We start from the raw sequence: 18,951 nt of genomic DNA, 5'->3' as shown, positions 1-18,951 counted from the left end.
ACTGTAAGCATCAACAGCCATCTTACCCTGGGTGAAACTACAGAACTCTTCTCTCTTGCGATCGATGAGGACTTCAGGAATGTGATGCTCACGAAAAGCCTCAGTGAAATCTCTCCAGGTAGGAATTTGACCAGCTGGAAGCATAGCCTCATAGTTCTACCACCAGAGACTAGCAGGACCTTCCAGGTGATATGCAGCATAACTGACCTTGTCACTTTCAGCTATGTTCATAGAACACAGCTTGTGTGTGATACTACGGAGCCAATCATCTGCATCGAGTGGTTCAATGGAATGATGGAAGGTAGGTGGTTTCAGACCAATGAAATCATAGATGGTCGCTGACTCTTTGCACTGTGGTGCGGTGTTCTCCTCGATACATGCTAACAAGCGGTTAGACTCATGCTTGTTCCTCTCCATCTCTAGCATGAACTCTGCCAACGGGGACTGATCGGGAGGATCCTCATCCCTACCATCTCCGTGGTTCCGGCTACGAGCAATAGAACTTCGGTTAACCGGTAACATCCTGAAGAACGAAACCAAGGAAGACAAGGATGGATTCAGCATCAACTATAGGTTGTAGAGGGTAGCACAAGAATTTAGTATCTCTCAAACTCCTAGGACAATTCCGGCAGCATAACGGCAGCAAAATGCTGAGAATGAGACATTCTGCAAAAGACGGGGTAGCACCATACTCAACATCATCACTCAAGGTTCTGAGATATTACTAAACAGGCTACACCGGAGGTACTCGAACTGGGATATGACTCTGATCAACCAAACCTAAGAGACTATGGAGTAGTAACACGTGATCCCGATAGACAGAAAAGAAAGCCTAGTTCCTTGACCCCGTAGGAAGATAGGATGACTCAGATCAGAAGGGCATGAGATATAAGGAGTAAAAAGAGCCTTACGTTCCCTTCCACAATCAATTCCCTTACATAACTAAAGAATTTCTAGACTCAACTTCGACCAGGTTGGCTTGGAAATCCTACAGGCAGTCAGGCTCTGCTACCAAAGCTGTCGGGACCCCAATCCTAAGTCACACCGATCTAGCATGTAACACATCATATCACTTTGCGGCCTCACGCACAGTATTCCCACGGGTGCCACTTTACCTGGCCAGGGACCGTTTGCGCCTTTTGGCTCACGTATATGATAGTGTCGCTAGCATCCATATGACAAAGAACCCGGGCCGACATGGCTAGTCGTGAACCCAAAGCGGTGCTAACCTATGGGGACAGGCATACATGAATCACATCGAGCATGTCGGTCAACAGCATATGAATCCGGGCTGTAGCACTGGGCTAACAGGACTCCGGAAGTCACCGCATGACATTTCCCCGAAGGGACAGACATAGGAACAAAGTGAAACACATGCCGGCCAGTCAAGTGTCCTGAGCAGTAGTGCTGGGCTAGCAGGACTCCGGTGAACTGGGTTGTAGCGGACTACTATGGCTCAAGGAAGCACTAGACTACATTTCCCCATAAGAGAGGCTGCCAAGGATAAACAACCAGATTGTCGGATCCCACACATAGCAATACACGTTACACGTACGCATGGACATGCAAGTATGTGTTGTACAACATGGCATCACAACATAACGCAAACTCATATAGATAAAGGCCCAAAAGAGCCACATAGCATTAAGTACAAGCAAGGGTCACTTGACCCATCATTCGGAGCATACAAGCAACAAGCGGAAGCATTACATGTCTGCGTAAAGACAACTACAAATGAAAAAGGCTGAGGAGCCCGACTATCTACAACGTCCGATCAAGATCGTAGCCGAGGTACAAGCTACTTGTCGAAGTCCACGTAAACTAGTAAGACCGAAGTCTCCGCTGCAAAAACATAAATAAAGCAACATGAGTACAAAGGTACTCAGTAAGACTTACATCAGATCCTATCATACATGCACTTGTATCAAGAAGGTAATGTGGAGTTTAGTTGCAGCAAGCCAGCTTTGACTCAGTGGCTATCCTGTACTACGACTGCTGGTAACTCCGTTGAGGTGGCGCACACGAGTCCACTAATCACCACGTCAATACACTACTATGGATTCATTCCCGTCTTCCTACGAGAAGGCCATCCATAGCACTCACACTTGTCTTGAGCATTTTAGAGTATCCACTTCAAGTTGTCTATGTACCACGTAAGCATCCAAGAAGTCCATAACCGAGGACACCGCTATTCGAATAGATCATGATAATTCTGCAGGGGTGTACTTCTTCACACACGCTCTCACCACTTATCACCATGTACACGTCATGTATCTCGGCAACCTTCAAGCGGAAGCCTGGCGAGGGTGTCGGCCATGACCTGACTAACCACACAAGACTCTAGTCCAGGTTTATCGCCTATTCGGGTTCCATCCGCAAGGAGATCCGGCCGGGGTGTCGCTCATGGCCCCAAACAATGCGTGCAGGGTTCCCAAGCCCACCTCGCCGGATGGATCTACGCTTGGTACACCATGCCACTTGTGCCTAGTCTGTCCCAAGCCCACCTGGCCGGGTGCCACTTGGTAGACTACTAACACTACCTACAAACACCAGAAACTATTTGCAACTCCTGGACAGAGATCAAGTTGGCTAATAAATCGAGAGAGCTTGGAGTGCCCGGAGCCCAATGTGTGGTAGTAGCTAGTCATTGGACAACATACACAGAACTCAGTGCTTAAGGACGGTTCCAGTGAGACAACCCACCATGTACTCCTACATGGCCTCTCACCGCTACCTTTACCAAATCGTGTTCACACGCTTAACTCTCAGCACCAGAACATATCGTACAAATCCAATTCATTCCCGATGAATCGGACCTGACACAACTCTAAGCAATAGTAGGCATGGCTTGGCAAGAACACAACATGGCTCAATCAGATCCTACACATGCTAGTGGGTTTCAACTATTTACTGTGGCAATGACAGGTCATGCAAAGGAATGGGTTCAACTACCGCAACATAAAGTAGCAGTTGATTCGCTGTTGTCCTAATGCAATAAAAGAGAGCAGGAGCGAGAGAGTGGGATCATGTCGGAATGAACAAGGGGGTTGGCTTGCCTGGTAGATCAACAGGGGGGCACTGCTCCATTGATAAGTACTCTGGAACACTTTCCGGAGCAGGACCTATCGAGAAGTAACGGTGTCGGAAATCAAACACAAGCATATGCAACATTATGATGCATGAACATGGCATGAGTATGTGATGTTGTTTGAGCTAATGCAACTAGCATTCATTTGGTTAAAGTCCATTTGAACTAAAGATTCAAATGCAACTCCAAAATAAGCTCTTAAATATGCCATAAGTGTGTTTTCATATATACAGCATGTATAGATGGTTTGTCATGCATGAAAATGGTACATATGGATAGATTGAATTTTTCTGATAATTTTTCATATATAAATTATTTCAATCTGAGCTATGGTTGAATTACTATGAATTTTTGAAGTTTATATCATTTTCTGGAATTTCCTGATTAATCTTAAATCCAGAAAATGAATAACAGCGTCAGCCTGACGTCAGCGTGACGTCAGCGAGTCAACGGGTCAGTCTAGGTCAAACCTGACCAGTGGGACCCATATGTCAGTGTCTAAACTAACTAATCTAGTTTAGTTAGTAGCCTCGGGCCCACATGTCAGTATCAGGTTTAGTTAAATGGTGATTAGCCTTAAGCTAATCACCTGACCCATGGGGCCCACCTGACGGGCCCGCGAGGTCAAAGGGGTCAAACCCCACCGGCGGCTTGACGCCGGCGAGCCAGACGCGGCGGAGGGCCTCGGATTTCGCCCTCCGGCGACCATTTGGATGGCGGAGACCACTGGCGAGGAGCCAGCGCTCGTCCGCGTCATCTGGAGCAAGTGGGAGAGGCGGGAATGGCCGGAGCTCGCCAGAGCGAAGCTCGGGGCGGCGGCCGGAGTTCGGTGGCGTGCGACAGAGGGGCTAGAGGGTGTAGAAGGGCAGGGGAGTAGGAGGAACGACGACGGGGCTCACAGGGGACCGGCGGGCGTTGTCGGGGAGCTCGGGGAAGGCTGGAGTCGGCGGGGCGGTGAGGACGATCTCCGACGGCCGGAGATGAAGACGATGGCGCCGAGGATGAAGCGGAGCTCGCCCGGGTTGCTTTGCTCGGTGAGGAGGGAGAGGGGGTCGTGGCGGAGCTGGGAAGCGTGTCGGGGAGGTGCGGGAGTGGCCGAGGCCATGGTGGCTATGGACGACGGCGACGGTGATTTCGGCCACGAGAGAGGGAGCGAGGGGGAGGAGAGAATGGCACGGGAGAGAGCGAGAGAGGCTTGGGGGGGTGCGTGGTGACGCGCGGGCGATCCAGGCGACGAGAGGGAGAAGCAGGAGGTGGCGGGGAACGTGGCCATGGCCGGCTGCGTGGCCGTGCGCGCCGGCGCGTGCCCCTGTCCTTCTGTCGTCGCCAGGAGGACGACGATTGGCGGTTGGGCCAGTGGGCCGCACCACTGGGCCGGCTGAGGCGCCAGGTAAGCTTTCTGTTTTTTTATTTTTGTTTCTATTTTCTATTTTTCTGACATTTGTTTGGATTTAATAAAATACTAAATTATTTTATTTACTTGCGCCAATTTTTGCAGGAGCTAGTGGTATTATTCCAGAGCTCCTCAACAACTAACATAATTTTTGGACATATTATATATATATAACAAATATATATCCAAAGCAAATAATTATTCATTAAATCCAAATGCCCAAAATAAATATCTATGAGCTCCTAATAGTATTGATTTGATTTTTATCTCTGTCCAATATTTTCAAAGAGCAACATGAACATTTTCTTGGAGACTTTTGGAGCACTTTTTATTTGGTCATTTCCAGAGATGATTCTGAGGGTTTCACAAATCCTCATTTCAAATTTAAATGGAATTTAAACATGATGCACACATGAAGGGCTAGCCTAGGTCATACCAGAACTAGGGATGTGACAACTCGCCCCCACTCGAAAAAATCTTGTCCTGAGATTCAGGAGTCGGCGGGAAGGAAGCGGGGTACTCAAGTCGAAGACGATCTTCACGCTCCCAAGTAGCTTCTCTCTCGGAATGATGAGACCACTGAACCTTGAGAAACTTGATGTTATGACGTCGGGTGACACGCTCTGCTTGATCCAGGATGCAAACAGGGTACTCTCGATAAGTGAGGTTATCTTGGAGATCAAGAGTTTCGTGGTCCACTCCGCAGATGGGATCCGAGAAGCAACGCCTGAGTTGAGAGACGTGGAAGACATCATGTACTCGAGAAAGATGTGGGGGTAGTTCCAACTGGTAGGCAACCTCTCCTCGTTTAGCGAGAATGTGAAAAGGACCAATGTAACGAGGAGCCAACTTGCCTTTGATACTGAAACGATGGGTACCCTTCAAGGGAGTAACCCAAAGATAAACCTTGTCGCCAACTTCATAAGCCACTTCCTTATGACGATGGTCATACTGGCTCTTTTGACGAGATTGGGCTGTTTTCAAATTCTCACGAATGACGCGAACTTGCTCTTCTGCCTCCTGGATCATATCTGGTCCAAAGAATTGTCTTTCTCCGGTTTCTGACCAGTTCAAAGGTGTTCGACATCTTCGTCCATACAGAATCTCAAAAGGAGCTTTCTTGAAGCTGGTTTGGTAGCTGTTGTTATAAGCAAACTCGGCGAAGGGAAGACACTTCTCCCAATCCATACCGAATGAGATAACACAAGCTCTAAGAATGTCCTCAAGAATCTGGTTAACCCTTTCCACCTGACCACTTGATTGAGGGTGGAAAGCGGTACTGAAGGAAAGATGGGTGCCCATGGCAGTTTGGAAACTCTCCCAGAAATGAGAAATGAAAAGACTACCACGGTCTGAATTGATCTCTAGTGGAACACCATGAAGTGATACTATTCGAGAAATATATAAGTCATCGAGCTGACTAGCAGTGATACTCTCTCGAACGGGTAGGAAGTGAGCCACTTTGGAAAGACGATCAATGACTACGAAGATAGCATTATTCCCTCTCTTGGTCCTGGGAAAGCCGGTGATGAAGTCCATACCAACTTTATCCCATTTCCACTCAGGAATAGCTAAAGGTTGAAGAGTTCCAGCAGGTCTCTGATGCTCTGCCTTCACGCGATGACAAACGTCACAGTTAGCAATAAATTGAGCAATTTCTCTCTTCATCCTAGTCCACCAGAACCTCTGGCGTAGGTCCTGATACATCTTAGTACTACCGGGATGAATCCTGAGAGGAGATTCATGCGCCTCCTTAAGGATTAATTGTCGAAGATGTTGATTCTTGGGAACCACCAAGCGACTCTCAAAGAAAACAACACCACGATCATCTATAGAGAAACTACCACCGACTCCCTTGTTAATGTTTCTCTTGATCCGGGAAATTCCCGTATCCTGCTGCTGAGCAGAGATGATTTGATCCACAAGAGTAGGTTTCGCCACCAAGGTAGAAAGTAATCCGTGAGGATCAAGGTGGAGGTTAAGCTTACATAATTCCTCATGGAGAAGTGGTTGGCCCTGCTGCAACATGAGATTGTTGCAATACGACTTACGACTTAGCGCATCAGCCATGACATTCCCCTTACCTGGGGTGTAGGTAATCCCTAAATCATAATCTGAGATCAACTCCAACCAAACGTCTTTGCCTAAGGTTCAAATCTGGTTGGGTGAAGATATACTTGAGACTCTGGTGATCGGTGTAAATCTCGCAATGTTTACCGAGAAGGTAATGTCGCCATGTCTTAAGTGCATAGACTACGGCTGCAAGCTCTAGATCATGTGTAGGATAATTCTCCTCATGTGGATGCAACTGTCGAGATGCATAGGCAATCACATGGCTATCTTGCATAAGAATGCAACCTAGTCCCTGTCGTGAGGCATCACAATAGATAACAAAGTCCTTAGTGAAGTCCGGTGGCACAAGTATGGGAGCAGAAGTCAGGCGTCTTTTCAGTTCCTGAAAACTATTCTCACACTATGGGGACCACTCAAACTTTTTATCTTTCTTGAGAAGTTCCGTGAGAGGTTTGGCCACTTTGGAGAAGTTCTCAACGAATCGGCGACAATAACTGGCTAGACCGAGGAAACTCCTAACTTGCTTAACTGTTTCAGGCGGAGTCCAATCAAGGACGGCCTGAACTCTTTTGGGATTGACAGCAATGCCCTTACCAGAGATTACATGGCCGAGATAAGTCACTTCTGGCAACCAAAATTCGCACTTGGAGAACTTGGCATAAAGGCGGTGCTCTCTGAGTTTTTCTAACACAAGTCTAAGATGTTCGGCATGGTCTTCCTCCATCTTCGAGTAAATAAGGATATCATCGAGGTAAACCACGACGAACTTATCTAAGTACTCCATGAAGATCGAGTTCATCAAGCGAGGGAAAGTAGCTGGAGCGTTGGTTAGACAAAAGGACATGACGGTGTACTCATACTGACCATAACGAGTGACAAAAGCCATCTTAGGAATATCCCCATTTGTGATCTTGATTTGGTGGTAGCCTAACCTCAAATCCATCTTGGAGAAGACTGAGGATCCAGCGAGCTGATCATACAGATCGTTGATCCTGGGGAGCGGATACTTGTTCTTTATCGTGACCAAATTAACGGGACGATAATCTACAACCATTCGGCCCGTACCATCCTTCTTCTTGACGAAGAGGACGGGGAAGCCCAGGGAGAAGAACTAGGACGGATGAAACCCTTTTGCAAGGATTCATCGAGTTGTTTCTTAAGCTCGGCTAGTTCTAAAGGTGCCATCTTGTAAGGTCTCCTACAAATTGGGGCGGTTCCAGGGATAAGATCTATAACAAACTCTACATCTCTATCAGGTGGAATACCTGGCAGTTCTTCTGGAAAGACATCCAGAAAGTCGCGGACTAGCGGAATATCTTCAAGGTCAGGAAGAGGGCTGGCATTTAGAGAATATAGTTGACGCCTTGCAATTTTGGTGGAGACAGTGACTACCTTGCCAGAGGGGTGTGTGAGCCAAACAGACCTGGTGTAACAGTCAATCCTGGCATAATGAGCTTTCATCCAGTCCATACCCAAAATGATGTTAATATCTGAAGACTTGAGGGATATCAAGGAAGCTAGAAATACAAGTCTGTCAACATGTATTTCATTGCCATAACTTATCCTAGAAGTTTGCCACTTGGATCCAGGAGTTTGAATGAGTAGTGGGGAGGGCATATCACAAAATGACATGTCGTGCAAACGGGCATAACTTTCGGAAATGAAGGAGTGAGATGCCCCAGTATCGAATAGAACCGAGGCTGGGTGACAGTTGACAAGGAGTGTACCAAGAACGACATCTGGATCATCATGAGCGTCTTTAGCTGAGACGTGATGCACACGTCCAAGTTCAGTGGGAGCTGACTTGGCACTCATCATCTGGTGTGAAGGCTTACTACCACGGCCAACAGACTTCTCGGGCTGAGGTGGAGCAACAACGGTTTGAGTGCAAATACGGGCAATGTGGCCTGGCTCTCCGCACTTGTAACAAATCTTGGAGGTAGGACAAGGACCCGCATTGACAAGTGGTCTACCAATAGGCATGGGTGTAGCATATGGTTGAACTAGGTGAGGTGCCACACAAGAAGGCCTTGGTGTATAACCGGGTGGAAGAGCGGAGTTCGGAACCCAAATCCGGCGCTTCTGAGAACTAGAACCGAAGGAAGAACCCAAATCACGGGTGTGCTTACGAGATTCCTCGTAGGTGAGTTGAGCTGTCTCTGCATTAATGGCCTTGTTCACCAGAGCGTGGAATGTATTGCAATGATGCAAGTGGAGATCACGACGCAACTTGCGGTTAAGACCCTTCCGGAACCTAGCCTGCTTCTTGGCATCTGTGGACACTTCTTCTGTAGCATAGCGGGCGAGGTTCTCAAACTCTCTACTGTAAGCATCAACAGCCATCTTACCCTGGGTGAAACTACAGAACTCTTCCCTCTTGCGATCGATGAGGGCTTCAGGAATGTGATGCTCGCGAAAAGCCTCAGTGAAATCTCTCCAGGTAGGAATTTGACCAGCTGGAAGCATAGCCTCATAGTTCTGCCACCAGAGACTAGCAGGACCTTCCAGGTGATATGCAGCATAAGTGACCTTGTCACTTTCAGCTATGTTCACAGAACACAGCTTGTGTGTGATACTACAGAGCCAATCATCTGCATCGAGTGGTTCAATGGAATGATGGAAGGTAGGTGGTTTCAGACCAATGAAATCATAGATGGTCGCTGACTCTTTGCACTGGGGTGCGGTGTTCTCCTCGATACATGCTAACAAGGGGTTAGACTCATGCTTGTTCCTCTCCATCTCTAGCATGAACTCTGCCAACGAGGACTGATCGGGAGGATCCTCATCCCTACCATCTCCGTGGTTCCGGCTACGAGCAATAGAACTTCAGTTAACCGGCAACATCCTGAAGAACAAAACCAAGGAAGACAAGGATGGATTCAGCATCAACTATAGGTTGCAGAGGTTAGCACAAGAATTTAGTATCTCTCAAACTCCTAGGACAATTCCGGCAGCATAACGGCAGTAAAATGCTCAGAATGAGACATTCTGCGAAAGACGGGGTAGCACCATACTCAACATCATCACTCAAGGTTCTGAGATATTACTAAACAGGCTATACCGGAGGTACTCGAACTGGGATATGACTCTGATCAACCAAACCTAAGAGACTATGGAGTAGTAACACGTGATCCTGATAGACAGAAAAGGAAGCCTAGTTCCTTAACCCCGTAGGAAGATAGGATGACTCAGATCAGAAGGGCATGAGATATAAGGAGTAAAAAGAGCCTTACGTTCCCTTCCACAATCAATTCCCTTACATAACTAAAGAATTTCTAGACTCAACTTCGACCAGGTTAGCTTGGAAATCCTACAGGCAGTCAGGCTCTGATACCAAAGCTGTCGGGACCCTGATCCTAAGTCAAACCGATCTAGCATGTAACACATCATATCACTTTGCGGCCTCACGCACGGTATTCCCACGGGTGCCACCTTACCTGGCCAGGGACCGTTTGTGCCTTTTGGCTCACGTATATGATAGTGTCGCTAGCATCCATATGACAAAGAACACGGGACGACATGGCTAGTCGTGAACCCAAAGCGGTGCTAACCTATAGGGACAGGCATACATGAATCACATCGAGCATGTCGGTCAACAGCATATGAATCCGGGCTGTAGCACTGGGCTAACAGAACTCCGGAAGTCACCGCGTGACATTTCCCCGAAGGGACAGACACAGGAACAAAGTGAAACACATGCCGACTAGTCAAGTGTCCTGAGCAGTAGTGCTGGGCTAGCAGGACTCCGGTGAACCGGGCTGTAGCGGACTACTATGGCTCAAGGAAGCACTAGACTACATTTCCCCATAAGAGAGGCTGCCAAGGATAAACAACCAGATTGTCGGATCCCACACATAGAAATACACGTTACACGTACGCATAACAAGCAAGTATGTGCTGTACAACATGGCATCACAACATAACGCAAACTCATATAGATAAAGGCCCAAAAGAGCCACATAGCATTAAGTACAAGCAAGGGTCACTTGACCCATCATTCGGAGCATACAAGCAACAAGCGGAAGCATTACATGTCTGCGTACAAACAACTACAAATGAAAAAGGCTGAGGAGCCCGACTATCTACAACATCCGATCAAGATCGTAGCTGAGGTACAAGCTACTTGTCGAAGTCCACATAAACTAGTAAGACCAAAGTCTCCGCTGCAAAAACATAAATAAAGCAACATGAGTACAAAGGTACTCAGCAAGACTTACATCAGATCCTATCATACATGCACTTGTATCAAGAAGGTAATGTGGAGTTTAGTTGCAGCAAGCCAGCTTTGACTCAGTGGCTATCCTGTACTACGACTGCTGGTAACTCCTTTGAGGTGGCGCACACGAGTCCACTAATCACCACGTCAATACACTACTATGGATTCATTCCCGTCTTCCTACGAGAAGGCCATCCATAGCACTCACACTTGTCTTGAGCATTTTAGAGTATCCACTTCAAGTTGTCTATGTACCACGTAAGCATCCAAGGAGTCCATAACCGAGGACATCGCTATTCGAATAGATCATGATAACCCTGCAGGGGTGTACTTCTTCACACACGCTCTCACCACTTATCACCATGTACACGTCATGTATCTCGGCAACCTTCAAGCGGAAGCCTGGCGAGGGTGTCGGCCATGACCTGACTAACCACACAAGACTCTAGTCCAGGTTTATCGCCTATTCGGGTTCCATCCGCAAGGAGATCCGGCCGGGGTGTCGCTCACGGCCCCAAACAATGTGTGCAGGGTTCCCAAGCCCACCTCGCCGGATGGATCTACGCTTGGTACACCGTGCCACTTGTGCCTAGTCTGTCCCAAGCCCACCTGGCCGGGTGCCACTTGGTAGACTACTAACACTACCTACAAACACCAGAAACTATTTGCAACTCCTGGACAGAGATCAAGTTGGCTAATAAATCGAGAGAGCCTGGAGTGCCCGGAGCCCAATGTGTGGTAGTAGCTAGTCATTGGACAACATACACAGAACTCAGTGCTTAAGGACAGTTCCAGTGAGACAACCCACCATGTACTCCTACATGGCCTCTCACCGCTACCTTTACCAAATCGTGTTCACACGCTTAACTCTCAGCACCAGAACATATCGTACCACTCCAATTCATTCCCGATGAATCAGACCTGACACAACTCTAAGCAATAGCAGGCATGGCATGGCAAGAACACAACATGGCTCAATCAGATCCTACACATGCTAGTGGGTTTCAACTATTTACTGTGGCAATGACAGGTCATGAAAAGGAATGGGTTCAACTACCGCAACATAAAGTAGTAGTTGATTCGCTGTTGTCCTAATGCAATAAAAGAGAGCAGGAGCGAGAGAGTGGGATCATGTCGGAATGAACAAGGGGGTTTGCTTGCCTGGTAGATCAACAGGGGGGCACTGCTCCACTGATAAGTACTCTCGAACACTTTTCGGAGCAGGACCTATCGAGAAGGAACGGTGTCGGAAATCAAACACAAGCATATGCAACATTATGATGCATGAACATGGCATGAGTATGTGATGTTGTTTGAGCTAATGCAACTAGCATTCATTTGGTTAAAGTCCATTTGAACTAAAGATTCAAATGCAACTCCAAAATAAGCTCTTAAATATGCCATAAGTGTGTTTTCATATATACAGCATGTATAGATGGTTTGTCATGCATGAAAATGGTACAGATGGATAGATTGAATTTTTCTGATAATTTTTCATATATAAATTATTTCAATCTGAGCTACGGTTGAATTACTATGAATTTTTGAAGTTTATATCATTTTCTGGAATTTCCTGATTAATCTTAAATCCAGAAAATGAATAACTGCGTCAGCCTGACGTCAGCGTGACGTCAGCGAGTCAACGGGTCGGTCCAGGTCAAACCTGACCAGTGGGACCCATATGTCAGTGTCTAAACTAACTAATCTAGTTTAGTTAGTAGCCTCGGGCCCACATGTGAGTATCAGGTTTAGTTAAATGGTGATTAGCCTTAAGCTAATCACCTGACTCATGGGGCCCACCTGACAGGCCCGCGAGGTCAAAGGGGTCAAACCCCACCGGCGGATTGACGCCGGCGAGCCAGACTCGGCGGAGGGCCTTGGATTTCGCCCTCCGGCGACCATTTGGACGGCGGAGACCACTGGCGAGGAGCCAGCGCTCGTCCGCGTCATCTAGAGCAAGTGGGAGAGGCGGGAACGGCCGGAGCTCGCCGGAGCGAAGCTCGGGGCGGCTGCCGGATTTCGGTGGCGTGCGGCAGAGGGGCTAGAGGGCGCAGAAGGGCAGGGGAGTAGGGGGAACGACGGCGGGGCTCACAGGCGACCGGCGGGCGTCGTCGGGGAGCTCGGGGAATGCTGGAGTCGGCGGGGCGGTGAGGACGATCTCCGGCGGCCGGAGATGAAGACGACAGCGCCGAGGATGAAGCGGAGCTCGCCCGGGTTGCTTTGCTCGGTGAGGAGGGAGAGGGGGTCGCGGCAGAGCTAGGAAGCGTGTCGGGGAGGTGCGGCAGTGGCCAAGGCCACGGTGGCTATGAACGGCGGCGACGGCGATTTCGGCCGCGAGAGAGGGAGCGAGGGGGAGGAGAGAATGGCACGGGAGAGAGCGAGAGAGGCTTGGGGGGGTGCGTGGCGACGCACGGGCGATCCAGGCGACGAGAGGGAGAAGCAGGAGGTGGCGGGGAACGTGGCCACGGCCGGCTGCGTGGCCACGCGTGCCGGCGCGTGCCCCTGTCCTTCTGTCGTCGCCAGGAGGACGACGATTGGCGGTTGGGCCAGTGGGCCGCACCACTGGGCTGGCTGAGGCGCCAGGTAAGCTTTCTGTTTTTTTATTTTTGTTTCTTTTTTCTATTTTTCTGACATTTGTTTGGATTTAATAAAATACTAAATCATTTTATTTACTTATGCCAATTTTTGCAGGAGCTAGTGGTATTATTCCAGAGCTCCTCAACAACTAACATAATTTTTGGACATATATTATATATATAACAAATATATATCCAAAGCAAATAATTATTCATTAAATCCAAATGCCCAAAATAAATATCTATGAGCTCCTAATAATATTGGTTTGATTTTTATCTCTGTCCAATATTTTCAGAGAGCAACATGAACATTTTCTTGGAGACTTTTGGAGCACTTTTTATTTGGTCATTTCCAGAGATGATTCTGAGGGTTTCACAAATCCTCATTTCAAATTTAAATAGAATTTACACATGATGCACACATGAAGGGCTAGCCTAGGTCATACCAGAACTAGGGATGTGACACGGGTAGGCAAAAAAGGAAGGCGGTCAGGATGGAGACGCCGGCGCAAAGGTATAAAAACCCCGCTCCGTGGTTGTCGTCTTTCTCAAAATGTAATGACGCACGTGTTTCTTTAATAGAAAGAACGCTCACCGGAATATGTCTGGCGATGTTGCTGATCATGCCTCCACTAGTCGGGCGCCAGGACCGGACATAGAGGCGGAAGCCGATATGAGGCGGGCGCTGGATAATCCCCCTACAAAGGATGTAGATAGATTATTCGCTACTAATTCAGAAGTGGAAAGCGCCATGAATCATAGGCGCCGCCGGGCCGTACTCCGTGACGCTTGTTTCTCACCAGAGGCATTTGATGCCTTTAATTCCGGAGAGGCGTACCTCCGTGCTGCTCAAGATGGTCTAGCCAGAGTCACGGATCAGTATGTAAAGGATGTACGGGTAAGTAAATCTGGCGATTTATATGTATCAGTAGCCCCTTAGACTTGAAACAGTTAGCAGAACTGATTTAAGGATCTTCTTTATTGTGCAGGTTCTTACAGAGAAGAATATTAGGTTGTCCCAGGAGCTCGAGGAATGCAAGACCCAACTGCGGGCCGCTGTTGCCACATTGCAGGAACCGAAAAAGCCTCCCGCTGGTAACATTTACTTTAAAGAATGTTTGTACCATATATTGTGCGGCGTGGCTGCAAATCTAACAATAGATATTACAGATGAATCCGGAGAAAATCCGGAGCACCAGCATGTCGTGCGATAGCTAGAGGCTGGCAAACGCGTGCTGACTGAGGTTAGGCGGGAGAAAAACAATCTCCAAGACGCCAATGTCAAGCTGAGCGTGGAACTAAAAGACGTTCGAGCCCAGTTTGCAGACTCCGAGAAGGAGAAAAAGCGGCTTCGGCGCGGCATTTCAGTAAGTGCTTGAACAAATCCTTTTGAAGGAATTCGGCGAGGAAGCCGACAAACAGCTTATGTCTGTAGGTATGCTGATGGGTCGTCCTGCGGAGGAAATGCCCGGGTCTGCAGGTGATCTTCTATCCGAGCTCTTGCATCTGCACGAACAACTTCGACAGGTGATGCAAGGTGTTGCCCCGGCCTTGTGGCCATCGGCCTCCCTGCCAGAAGGCGTTGTAGAGCTCGCGGAGAAGCTCAAGGGAGCACGGCGGCGCTTCCGATTATGGAAGATATCGGCCTGCCGACAAGGTGCCCGAGAAGCCTAGGCCATGGTGAAGACGCGGTACACCAAGGCTGACCCAAATCACATGGCCGAGGTCGGACCTGTGGGGCCCGACAGAAAAGAAATCCTTGTTAGCTTAGTATATGGGCAAGTAGAATTAGCCGCAAAGTATTCCCAACAGGATTGTAAGCTAGACCGCCTGTTGGATGGTATAGAGGAGGAATTTAGTCAGTATGCATGACTATGTAATTAAAGTGACATGTATAATGCCTTCTAGCCGGATTGTAGATCATTTGTCATGGAGGACCTTTTCGCTTCAACCTCGGGACCTGATAGTCCGGAGTGTATCCGAATACCCACTCAGTTATATAAGAACCGGGGTATGCGTGGAGACCAGGCGTAGGGGTCATTGGTTCTTGAACAGACAAGTGCCCAACTAGTTATGTTATATTACATGGGTCGTAAGAAACATCTTCCAGGGAGAATAGTTCCGTTAAGGGTTCCTTTCCCTGGGTAAGCATGCCCTAAAGTGCATGTCCGGACTACGATAGGAAACGCAGGAAAAAACATCTGGGGGCAGATATGGAAAATAAATAAAAATCATCTTTTGTTCGCCGACCAAATATTCCCTTAAGAACGCTAGCTTTCGGCTTCACCCAGTCTGAGGAACACATCTGGCTGACCCGGCAGTAACAATCGCAGAGGTGCTCCCCTTATGCCCTAGCTGAATTAACGGGAACGTAGGGCATAAATACAAGAGACAGGCAACCCAGCTTGGCCAAAACTTAAGTCATATCGATGCATATAATGGCGAAAAAAGATACATGTGGAAGCATAACATATGTGCGGGGCACGAGGCCCAAATAAATAATCAAGCTTCTGTGAAAGGAGCCCCCGGGTATGATGAGTGCGGCTAGCGCATCTGTAATGTGCAAACGAGGCGCAAGTTGGCCGATGAAGGCTTATAGAAAGAATAAAAGAAAGAAAGAAAAATAAGACAGATAATGTATAAAAAATGGACAGAGGAAGGGGACGAACACAGGGTCCGGTGCTAGGCATAGAATCTTCGGAGCATGGCCGCGTTCCATGGGTTTGGCTCGAGTCGATTAGTCGACGCATGCCGCAGTCGGTACACTCCACCAGTTAGAATTTGGTCAATAATGAAGGGACCTTCCCATTTGGGCTCGAGCTTGTTCTTTTTCTTATCCGGTAGGCGTAGAACCAGTTGGCCAACATTATAAGTTTTGGCCAGTACTTCTCTGATTTGGTATCTACGAGCCTGTTGCTGATAAAATGCGGAACGGGCTTTTGCTACGTCGCGCTCCTCCTCCAAGGTGTCCAGATTGTCCTGCCGATCAAGCTCGGCTTCTCTTTCTTCGTACTAGCGCACTCGAGGTGAGTCATGAATTATGTCACAGGGCAAGACTGCCTCTGCGCCGTACACCATAAAGAAGGGTGTATATCCGGTACTACGGTTTGGCGTGGTCCGCAGCCCCCAGAGTATGGAGTCGAGCTCCTCTACCCCTCTACCCAGTGCGTGTTAGACTCCGGTAAGGACCGCACTAGCCTGGGTTTAATGCCGCTCATTATGAGACCGTTCGCACGCTCCACTTGGCCGTTGGTTTGTGGGTGATAGACTGAGGCATAATCAAGCTTGATGCCCATGTTGCTGCACCAGAGTTTTACCTCATCGGTCCTGAAGTTCATGTCGTTATCAGTGATGATGTTGTGGGGGACGCCATAACGGTGTACGAGCCCAGATATGAAGTCTATCACCGGTCCGGATTTTGCTGTTTTAACAGGTTTGGCCTCTATCCATTTGGTGAATTTATCCACCATGACCAGTAAGTATTTTTTCTTGTGGGTTCCCCCTTTAAGGGGTCCAACCATATCAAGCCCCTAGACTGCAAAGGGCCACGTAATGGGGATTGTTTGGAGCGCGGTGGGTGGCATGTGGCTTTCATTTGCAAAGAGTTGGCAACCGGCGCAACGTTGGACCAAGTCCTGTGCATCTGCCCGGGCCGTTGGCCAATAGAATCCTGTACGGAAGGCCTTGCTTACAAGAGCCCGGGCTGCAGCGTGGTGACCGCCGAGTCCGGCGTGAATTTCTGCCAAAAGGTTTCGCCCTTCCTCTTTGGAGATGCACCTTTAAAGGACTCCGGTAGTGCTTTTCTTGTACAATTCTCCCTCATGGACCCTGTAGGCCTTGTATCGCCGCACTATGCAGCGTGCCTCATTTTGGTCCTCTGGAAGTTCCTGTCTAGGTAGGTAGGCCAGGAATGGTTCTGTCCACGGGCCTATGATAGCCATTATTACATGGGCCGAAGGTGTTATTTCGGTGGCGGAGCCTCCGATTGTGTCAGAGTGTTCGGTATTGGGTATTTTGGCCGGGTCCGGATTATTGTTACCTGTCGTGGAATTGCCACGGCAGATGTCCTCTTGCAAGGACTTGATCATGGAGCCATCGCAACTAGGAAGCTTAAAGGGGTTAATCGGGACAAAGGACATGCGAGGTTTATACTAGTTCAACCCCTTACGGTGAAGGAAGGCCTACGTCTAGTTGGGTTGGAATTGCTTGAGGTTTCGATGACCAGGGAGCGAGATACGCTATGCCCGGTTCTCGATCTCTTGTTTCTTGCCCTAAGACGCCGGCGGGTCGTCCCCTTATATACACGGGTTGATGCCCTGCGGCCTACAGAGTCCCTGCCAGCTCATAAACAGTGTCTGGCCCGGTGACTAGTTAATTCTACCTTATGATACAAGTCATGCCATCATGGCAGTTTACCACTATGGGCCTTAAGTCATCTGTGGGCTTTAGACCCTTTATTGAACCGCCATCTTCATGCTTGGTCTTGGGCTTCTTCTGATGAGTCCTTCTTTGCGTAACCCGGCCCCTCCTGGGCGGCTTACACAAATAGTTATATCCCCAACATTAGGCCCCAGATTGATTTGAACCGGTTCATGTCAATCTTAAAATACCTTAAAAAACAAGCTTTCAATCTTCTTGTCTGCACAAAGGTTTTAACCCGCCATGATGTCATCTTCTGGATCCGTGTTAACCCGTCGTGACATCATCTTCAATTAAATTCATATTTTACTCCATCATATCTTCCAACGGATCTTTGCCTTTACTGACCATTCCGAAAAACGAGGCGTCGGGGTCGCTGGATAATGATGTTCGGTCCCCTCGTTTCTCCGCCGTCTCAGTCGGCCCTTCCTTATAAATAGGTGCGACCTAGGTCATTCCCATTCTTCTTCGGTCGTCTTCCTCCTCGCACTGTTTCTCTGCCGCTCGACCTCTGCAGCCGCCGCCGTCGCAGATTTCCTCGTCTTCTCCAACTCAGGCCGCTGCATCAACCTGACTTGACCAGAGAAACGCGACGGAACCCTGCAACAACTATGCATCCATAAGTCCTTTTCCATCCCTGCTTTTAGATCTGCATTGCGGCCTCCCGAGTTCGTCGGTGCTCATCGCCGCCCGTTGCAAACCCTTGATAGTTTTCCTCTCCAGTACTCCTTTTTGATCTTTAGACAGTTAGAACTACCGCGGTGGCTGTTCCGCACCCATCTCAAATAGAAACAAATCTCATTTCCCTTGTTTAAAGGCCTCTTTCAAGTGTATGAACTTCTCTGCACTGGTTTTAGGTCTAGAAATTTTTCTTTTCAGAACGATCGTTTGATCCAAAATAATAGCTGCAACTTGTGAAACCTGTTTGTTCCACACTTAGCCAAAAAAACGGCATCTGTCGACTCTGTTTCAGCCATAGTAGTTCATGTGACTGGTTTAAGATAATACTGATTGTCAGCACTGCATGCTTTTGGCGACTTAAGACAATTTTCATCATCTTTAATACTTGCCGCTGTTTAAACATTATCACACAACCACCTGTATGTCATTAGGCCCCTACTTAAGCCGCCATCTCAGACAACCCAAGAATGCTTATTCTCCGGGTTATAATAAACCGGAAAATTTC

Source organism: Triticum dicoccoides, chromosome 3A (genome assembly GCF_002162155.2).
Source record: "Triticum dicoccoides isolate Atlit2015 ecotype Zavitan chromosome 3A, WEW_v2.0, whole genome shotgun sequence".
NCBI classification, from domain to species: Eukaryota; Viridiplantae; Streptophyta; class Magnoliopsida; order Poales; family Poaceae; genus Triticum; species Triticum dicoccoides.
The sequence above is the reverse complement of the archived record's forward strand: the minus strand, read 5'-3'. Positions refer to the sequence as shown.